Below are 9,973 nucleotides of genomic sequence, written 5' to 3'. Positions count from 1 at the left end.
TCATTATCTTTGATATGCATTAAGATTTGTTTTTATCTACTACATCTACAATGTATATGACCCGTGCGGCAACACGGGTAGAAAGTCTAGTTATTTTAGAAAATTATCAAATAATCACTTGTAACCCTAATTTCCAAATTCTCAAAAACTAAAACCTACAACATGTTAAATCCAATTTTCAGAATCAATGACTTAAGATTATTGAATGTTAGTCCCACCCTTACCTTATAGATGAAAATCGCAGCACTCCTAGGTCTTCTCCCTCCTCTCGGCTTTTTCTCCATTTTCTCCAAAATTGATCCTACGTTATGTTTTTTCTAAACTAGGTTTCTCCTATTTATAACTCTTTTTCTATTTTATCTTATTTCTCTTTCTCCCCCAAAACTCTCTAAAATCTCATAACAAACTCTCAACTCAATCTTATTTCTATTTTCAAATCTTAATCTATTAAATAACAACATAAGCCACTTAATAAATCACATAATCAAATAAATATATTTTAAACTCTTCTTAATAAATTTTAGACTCAATTAAATAATTAAATAAATCAAATAATTCAAAGAGGGCGTTACAATGGAAATTTTTGACAGGGACTAAAATGCTGAAGGAAAAAATTTATCGGGACTAAAAATGCTGATGAAAAATTTTATAGGGACTAAAAAGTGTGATTTTATTTTGTAGGGTCTAAAAACAAAACTGTGAATATTTATAGGAACTAAAAACTTAATTAACCCTAAAAAAACTATATAATAAAATAATACACACCACATAATCAACAATATTATATAAAATCATAAAAAAGACTCTAAATAAATCAATAATAAATAAAACGACGACTAGGGCGTTACATCACACAAGGCTTTGTCTACGGTTTCTTTACTTATCACACAAGGGATGGCAAAACTACCTGGATCTCTAAGCTTTTGGGGTTGCTTCTTGATGATTGCACTACTTTCCCTAGTCAAAGCTATTGTCTCTTTGTGGTCTATAGCTTTTTTCTTTGAAAAAATTTCTTTTATAAACTTGGCATATAGAGGCATTCGAGACAAAGCTTCCGCAAGGGGAATCTTAATGCAGATCTTCTTAAGGGTGTTGACAAACTTATCGAATTGAGCCTCCAAGTTAAGCTTAGTAAGCCTTAATGGGGAAAGGGATTTATCAAGCGATTTCTCACTTTCTATCACATCTTTCTTACCCAAAAGCCTAACACTCTCTCCCTTAATACTTTTGGCTTTAGCAATGGTCTCTTCTAACTTACTACCCCCACAAGAAATAGCGTTGACATGAGCTTTGGGGTTTGTTTCGGTTTGACCGGGAAAGACTCCTGGTGTTTGAGAAGAGGTGGCCACTTGTTGGGCCACTTGGGAGATTTGGGTTTCAAGCATTTTGGTGTGTGTGGCGATAGAATCAACCTTGGTAGTGAGTTTGGAGAGAGAGTCGTTCAGAATTCCTGTTTGGTTTTTCAGTTCTTGAAGTTGTTTATTTTGATTCATCATGCAATTTTCCAACAAAATTTCCGAACTTGATTTCTAAGCCACCACCCTCTGGTTGTTTGTATAGCCAGGTGGTGCTACTTGTCCGTAGGAACCTTTAGGGTTTTTGTAAAAGTTTTGATTTGGCCTCGTTCCTTGGTTGTATTGAGCATAGTTCAATTGCTCAATACTATTAGTAGCACTACCTAACTAACAATCAACACCAATATGACCAAATATACCACAGATTTCACTCGGAGGAGATGTAGGAGAAGGTGTGACAGCATTAACATTAAGTTTTTCAAATTTTTGAGTTAAGGCATCAACCTTAGCAGCAAGGTGATCATAATCAGAGACCTCGTACATACCTGCCTCCTTTTTGGAGGGTGTAGAGGCGGTGATGGCTCTTTCGTTGGTCCATTCGTAGTGATTCTGAGCCATGTCTTCAATCAATGCGTAAGCCTCCGTATAGTTCTTGTTAATCAAGGCTCTACCTGCAGCTGCATCAACAGACATCTTAGTGATATATGTTAGGCCATTATAAAAACTGTGGACTATGAGCCACTTTTCTAAACCATGGTGGGGACAAATGTGAGAGTTAACTTAAACTCAGGTTTATGCAGAATCGTGGCACGATGGATGGGCAACGTGGCACGATGGAGGTTTCAGTTTTTTGAGGCAAGGCACTGGAAAAATCGTGGCACGATGGGGTCGCATCGTGGCACGATGGTGCGCTGGCGGCGAATAATTGAAACATATTTTTGGGTGCAGATTTGTTCCAAATTTTAAGGGAAACTTTTACTATAAATATAGACCTTGTATCAGAGCAAACTTTGAGAGATAGAGGGGGCTGAAACAAGGATTTAGAAAGGCAACAACAAAACTAGGGTTTGTATAGAGTTTGTCTCTTCGGAACAAACACTAGGGTTTGTGGGTTGATTCACCTTGGGAAACACTATTAGGATTGAGTCTCTTGGTTACGGGAAGAGGCTGGGACTTTGGGTAGAATTAGGCGGGAGACTTATTCTTGTAACCCATTGATTTCTCTTTTGTAACGATACTCATCATATAGTGGATCGAAGGGCTGCTCTCTCCCCCAGACTAGGTCAATTTGGACCGAACTAGGTCAACAAATTCTTTTATGTTCTTCTCTTCTTTGTGTTCTTCTTTTCGTTGTTTTTTTTTCTACTTTTGGCTTGTATTTAATTGTTCCATACACTTTGTTTTGATTGCTTGATTATCCCTTGCTCCACACATCAAGTTGTTATTGGTGTGATTTTCATCGAATTCGCAACAACAAAGTCTAAGCATTTCCTTGAAACGCTCCCACACATCATATAGAGACTCCCCATCTTTTTGGTTGAACCGCGTGATTTGGTCTCTTAGTTTGGCGGTCTTAGAGGGGGGAAAGAATCGGGCAAGGGATGCTCGCCTCATTTGATCCCATGAAGTGATGGAACCGACTTCTAGGGAATGGAACTAAGCGCTAGCTCTATCCCTTAAGGAAAAGGGAAAGAGATGAAGTCTTACGGCTTCTTGGTTCTCTTTTATAGTGCCACTGAGTCTTAAGAAGGAAGAAACATGGAGATTTGGATCCTCAGTGGGTGATCCAGAAAACTGATTTTGTTGCACCAAATTGAGTAGTGCAGGCTTGATCTCAAAATTGTTACCCTCAACCGTCGGGTACACGATAACAGCTTGTGGCTCTTCCGTTGAAGGAGTAGCATACTCTTTGAGATTGCGTTCAGCCATAGCAATGTTATTTTGTTCCTCTTTCTTTTTCTTATGCAAATATCTTTCAATCTCAGGAATAAATTCTCCGAGACTTTTACTTCTTCGCATAAGAAATCGAGAACCCAAGAAGTTAATGGTAACACAAAGAAAGAAAGAAATAGAAGAAAAGAGGGAGAAGAAGGAGTTCTAATCACAAAGAAAGACTTAATTAAATTAGTTTACTCCCCGGCAGCGGCGCCAAAAACTTAATGGGATAAAACCGCAAGTGCACGGTCTTACCGAAGTAGTATGAAAAGAGTATCGTTCCGACAGGGAGTAGTTTAATTCAAATAACCTTTGATGATGATTAGAGGAGAAACGAGTTGTAAGTTGGGGTTTTCAAACGATTGAAAGATAATATAATAAAAAGAGCCTTGGGATCATTGGTTCATCTAAATGACAAGTCATTCACAAACCAAACTATAAGCTTATAACTTTATGTTAGACCTAATTTCTCAACACAGTTTCTCTTTCGTTCCTCTAGCAACCAAGCCTATTTCGCTGACTTGATTACTATTAGATTTTGATTCCTCTAACAACCAAGCCTATTTCGCTGACTTGATCATTATTAGTTCCCTTGAAGATCGAAACTATATGTCTCAAAGATTGCAAAGACTATTTCGCTGCCTTTGCAATCCTTGTCTAAATTCACTTGTTCGAATATCAAAGTTCCACTTTCGTTTTATGAATTGATATTTGAGATAATGGATAAACAATTATCAAATCCTCCACTTTCGTTTCCACAGTTTGATAATGATTGATCCATGTTAAAGCGGTGAATTTAGATAAGAAATTAGGGTTACATAAGATTAAGGCTTAGAGCTTGGCTTGATTAGGATTATGTCATTTAGACTTATCCAACAATCCCAAGACAAGGAGAAGTCTACTGTAACACCCCGTTTTCCCAACGTAAAAATTTCATTTAATTAATCAGAGTAATTCACATAAACGGAATGTCACACTTCTTTTCTTAAAATCATAAACGGAATAATTAATTAATTATCCTTCAAAATTCAATAACATAATATTTAATACTTCGCAGCGGAATTTATTCAATAACTAAACAGTCTTTGGAACGAAGGCGTCTTCATAAATGTCTCATAAAAATCCAATCTAAAAACATAGTCATAAATCTTCAAAAACAATATGTAAGGAATAGAAAAGCAATAACAAAGTTCCCATCCCGTTACGTATCAGAGCACCTAAGACACACGAGAGAGAAAGCTCACACGACATCAACTATTCTTGGTTACCTGCAAGTTACTCATACGAAGAGCAACATTTCCAAGCAGAAGGAGTGAGATTTCACAAAACAATAATATTAAGCATATAATTCAACAATTATATTTAACAACCTAAAATCATCATAATATTCATCATAGATGATAATATATCATATATCACATCTTTAATAGTTCATATAAAGAATCACAGCTTCAACAACTTGGCAACTTAAACATCTTTGACTCGACAAATGCGACTCCAACTTGACTATGCAACTTCGACCTCTTATATGCATGTGGTACCAATCCAGGGCATCAAGCCCCCAACGTATTTGAGCGTAAATAGGCTCCCAGGGCATCAAGCCCTCAACTTTATTTGAGCGTAAACAGGCTCCCAGGGCATCAAGCCCTCAACTTAATTGAGCAAAGGCTCCAGGGCATCAAGCCCCTAACAATGAAATGCTAATGCATAGACTCGACCTCTTAACATCTTAAATCGACAACCTCTTATATAATCCAATAATTTGGAACTTCTTCATCTTAATCAACTTAGACTGACTCATGCAGCTTAGTTAAATAACAACAACTACACAACAATATACAAAAACAACATGACATAATAATATCAAATGCAAGTCAACAACGTCTCAATTATTCACATATAATTCAAGTAATGCATATACAATTATATCACAATATAACAACATCAAATAATAATCAACATCTTAAAACATCACATATATACATATAACACTTCATCAATCATGGACAATATCGTATTCACAACATATACATTCATATATTAATTCATCAATCATATTCAATTATTCACTGTGACCTACGTGCAGTAATTTGACTATAACTCAAGTTCTATAAATTGTTTTGAAGTCAAACCAACGGCATTAGAAAGCTAACATTCATACCTACAACTTTAGTGTTTACACCTAAGACAAATTATGTACCAATCAATACCAGTTTTCATTTCAAATTCGGACAAAGTTGTGCTGAAATTCATAAAAATTCACTATGACCTATGTGCAGTAATTTGACCATAACGCAAGTTCTATAATATATTTTGAAGTCAAACCAACGGCATTAGAATGCTAAAATCCATATCTACAAATTTTGTGTTTACACCTAAGACCAATTATGTACTAATCAATACCAGTTTTCATTTCAAATTCGGACAAAGTTGTGCTGAAATTCATAAAAATTCACTGTGACCTACGTGCAGTAATTTGACCATAATCCAAGTTCTATGAATCTTTTTGACGTCAGGCCAACGACATTAGAAAGCTAACATCCATACCTACAATTTTCGTATTTACACCTAAGACCAATTTTGGACCTATCAATACCAGAGTTCATTTCAAATTCGGGGCAGAGATGAAAAGAAAAATCAGAAAAAACAACCTATATTATTCAACTTCACTTTCATTCAAAATCATCACAATCATCACTCTTAACCATAATTCTCAAATTCTCAAAAACTAAACTTACAACATGTTAAATACAATTTTCAGAATCATAGACTCAAGATTATTGAATGTTAGTCCCACCCTTACCTTGGAATATAAAAATCGCAGCTTCCTAGGTCTCTCTCCCTTCTCTTGGCTTGTTCTCCCTTTTCTCCAAAATTGATCGTACGTTATGTTTTTCTAAACTAGGTCTCTCCTATTTATAACTTTTCTTTTCTATTTTATCTTATTTCTCTTTCTCCCCCAAAACTCTCTAAAATCTCATAACAACCCCTAAACTCAATATTCTATTCTAATATATATATATATATATATATATATATATATATATATATATAATATAAAATATTTCTATAACAAATAACAAATATATCTCTATAACAAATATATTTCTATAACATATATATTTCTAAACCAAATAGCATATATATTATACTAATTAATACCAACATATAACATAAGAAAATATCACTCATCAAAATAAATCATATAAATCACACAAATCATATAAGTATATTCTAAACTCATTAAAATAATCAAATAATTAAAGAGGGCGTTACATCTACTCACTCATGTTCATCGTAGACATGGAGAACACTACAAGAAATATGAATGTTTAGAGCATGCGACACAGAGAAACGGAAAGATCAACTGGGAGGTGTACGATTCTAGTTACTTCGGTCACATGACTTTCTCCGATATATCTAGCGAGAGCGATTGTAGTGAATCTGACGATAGTGATTGTGTTTTGCTATATTCGACTTCAGGGAGTCATCCGGGAAGAGACGTTATCACCATTTCCCCTTCTAAGATGGTTCGCGGAAAAGGTAACCGTATTGCATGTCCTGAATTAGATGCCGAGGGTTTCTCTGATGACATCCAGCTTTACGAGTCGTCCTACAACGATCAGGCAAAGGCGAACTATTTTAGGAGCAAAATTTCGATTTCTGCGACAAAAAGAGAAGAAGACATCGTCTTGGCGCCCTGTCCTCCTAGCGAGAAAGTTTGTACTATGCGCCCGCGGGGAGTCAAGGAAATCTTTCACATGTATGTTGTGGTTCTGGAGGAGTTTGGAGTAAAAATTCCTTTCACTTTGTTCGAGATGGATGTATTACACTTACTGAATGTCGCCCCAACTCAAATCCACCCAAATAGTTGGGCATTTATTCGAGGCTTCGAAATACTGTGTGACGCTTTGGATATGCTCCCTTCTGCGGGAGTCTTTTTTCACTTCTACGGAACTAAAGGTGTGGATAAGGGGTTTTGGGTCCCAATCAGTGCTCATCCGGGCAAACAGCTCTTCCCTGCTTTTGCCTCAAATTTCAAGCGAGATTGGAAGAAAAGTTTTCTCAGAGTTCAAGCTGCTAAGGATTCCACTGTGGCCGTGGCCAGCGTTGGGGGCGAGGTAAGATTTCCCTTAGGGTGGACGTCCAACCCTTTGGCGGTTTCTGGTTACGATTATCAGAAAATGACCCCTTACGAGCAGGGAGTGGTTGGATTCTTAGATCGGATGTTGCATACCGACATTCAAAAACTTTTGAATAAAGAAGGGGATTCAGAAGATCTAGAATTATATCTTTGTGAGTCTTCACATCATATTTTGTCACTTTCTTTTATTTGTATTCTCATAACTAACGAAAATCTCTTTATCTATGCAGTCCCCATGTTGCCTTTAACCGGAAAAGAGAGGAGGAAGTACTTGGAAGCACTCAAAGAGAAAAATGCTTCTGCGGAGCACATAGCGAGTGACCCTGCTGGGGTTTTACTTCGCAAAGGTGCCAAAAAGAAAGAGCTGGGACCAAGCGTTGAGGCATCTGGAGGAGATGCGGACAAGTTATCAGAGAAGCCAACTGTGGACGAAATGGTCACTGAAGAAGTAGCAGACTTGACGACCTCGCCAACGAAGAAAAGGAAAAGGACGGGTAAGGAAATTGAAAACAACTCGTCCGCAGAAACTGAAGCTGCTTTTGATACTTCTTTGTGGCATCGGGATTTTAACTATCGCCGCTACGTCGAAGAACACGTTCCTTTTTCAGGCGTGGATAAAGATGCTGCTTTTCATGGGAAGTTTGATGAGTTAGCGCAAGATGCTGGGACTAGTGTCCTTAGAACATTGCTATATATTCAGTCCATGGAGCGTAAGCACGAGGCTTTAGAGAAGGAATATCAGAATTCTTGAAAAGACGTAGAGAAGTATAAACACAAGGCGAGCGCTTTTGAGGAAAGGGTGGAAAGTCTTCTAAAGGAAAAAGCCGAAAATGAAAAAACTATTGCAGATCTAAAGAAAGAACAGGTTGGATGGCGGGATGAGAAGAAAGGTTTCGAGGATAAAATTTCTTAGCTGAAGGGCGAGCTCGTTACGGCTCAAGAAGACGTCACTAACGGGAAGATGGCTTTGGCGGGCTTTTTTGAAGACGGTTTTAGTAGGGCCAAAGAGCAAGTACTGCACTTCTACCCAGACTTGGATTTATCGAACTTGGATTCACTGAAAATTGTTCAGAATGGCGAGCTGGTCGAGGAAGATTAACCATGAAAAACTACTTAGGAGTTTGCTTTATTCTAACTTTTGAGCCATCTTGTCTTGTAAAACTTATGGATTTTGACGTCCTTGACTTTATTTATGAACGTTTTATGGCTTGTTTAATATCCTTTTGCTTCATTTATTCTAACTTTGGAGCCATCTTGTCCTTCGTTTTGTATTATTGCCCATACTTTATGCAGTAATTCCTTTCTTTCTTATTAACGTAGACTTGATTAGTCACGGTCGAAAAAGGTTGTCGGCGCTTTTTTGGATTTTTTAAACCGGGTCGCCAATGCAGAGCCTTGGATAAGGTTGCCGGGATCTCTCGGATTTTTTAAACCGGGTCGCCAATGAAGAGCCTTGAATAAGGTTGCCGGGATCTCTTGGATGTTTAAACCGGGTCGCCAGTGCAGAGCCTTGAATAAGGTTGCCGGGATCTCTCGGATTTGTTCTTCTTTCTTGCTTTTGTTGCTTTTGATAGCATTTGAAACTGTTTAAATAAATAAATATAGACAGCGCACGTTTAGAAGCTGGGGTGCCTCGTTAAAAACCCTGCCCTTGCAGGGGAAAAGGAGTGCTCCCCCAATTCGTTTCATTCAATTTATTAAAGAAAAAACATAAGTCAGTCGGCATTCACGGTGGAATGGTAAAAAGAAAAAAGAAAAACAAATTTAACTATAATAATGACGCAAATTGGAAGCATTCCAAGTTCTAGGGACTGCCGCTCCATCCAATTCTTCTAGTTTGTAAGCTCCATGCTGCAGTTTTTCTTTAACCCTGTATGGCCCTTCCCAACTAGGTAGCAGCTTCCCGATTCTGGTGGTGGCGACAACCTGCTTTAGAACGAGATCGCCCTCTTTCATACTCCGAGGGATAACTTTGGAATTATAATGCCGGGCAGCTCTTTGCTTGGCTGCAAACTCTCGAATGTGTGCAGACTCACGTATTTCGTCGATCATGTCCATACTGCACTGGATTCCTACTTCATTAGCTTCCTCGTCGAAATTATCTCGCCTCCACGTTGGGGTGTCAATCTCTACTGGGAGCATGGCGTCTGCTCCGTAAACCATAGTGAATGGTGTTTCTCTGGTGGTCGAATGTGGCGTCGTGTGATATGACCACAGGACCTGTGCTTGTGAGTCATGCATACAAAGCCTTTAACTTTGATCCATTCATTAGTTATAAACAAAGAACTAAGAGACTTTCACTAAGAGTTATTTTTTCGAAGAATTTAAAAATTACCTCATACAACTGCTCTGCCCAAAGTCCTTTGGCCGCCTCAAGCTTCTTTTTGATGCCATTCAGAATCACTTTGTTGGCGGCTTCTGCTTGACCATTTGCTTGAGGGTGAATCACTGATACGAACTTTGTTTCAATTCCCAGTTGTTTACAGAAATCAACGACCTTTGAATTGGAAAACTGAGTCCCATTGTCCGTCACTATGTTCCGTGGAAGTTCGAAACGGCAAATGATCTTTTTCCAGTAGAATTTAATGACTCGTTGATG

General features: G+C 37.8%; 1 pseudogene; it reads left to right on the top strand.

The window, feature by feature from the left end:
- The first annotated feature begins 2,763 nt into the window (after positions 1-2,763).
- On the top strand, positions 2,764-2,861 carry LOC120577267 (uncharacterized; annotated as a pseudogene).
- The last annotated feature ends 7,112 nt before the right edge of the window (positions 2,862-9,973 follow it).

This window comes from Medicago truncatula, chromosome 7 (assembly GCF_003473485.1).
Source record: "Medicago truncatula cultivar Jemalong A17 chromosome 7, MtrunA17r5.0-ANR, whole genome shotgun sequence".
Taxonomy (NCBI): Eukaryota; Viridiplantae; Streptophyta; class Magnoliopsida; order Fabales; family Fabaceae; genus Medicago; species Medicago truncatula.
This window is presented reverse-complemented; position numbering and strand designations above follow the sequence as displayed.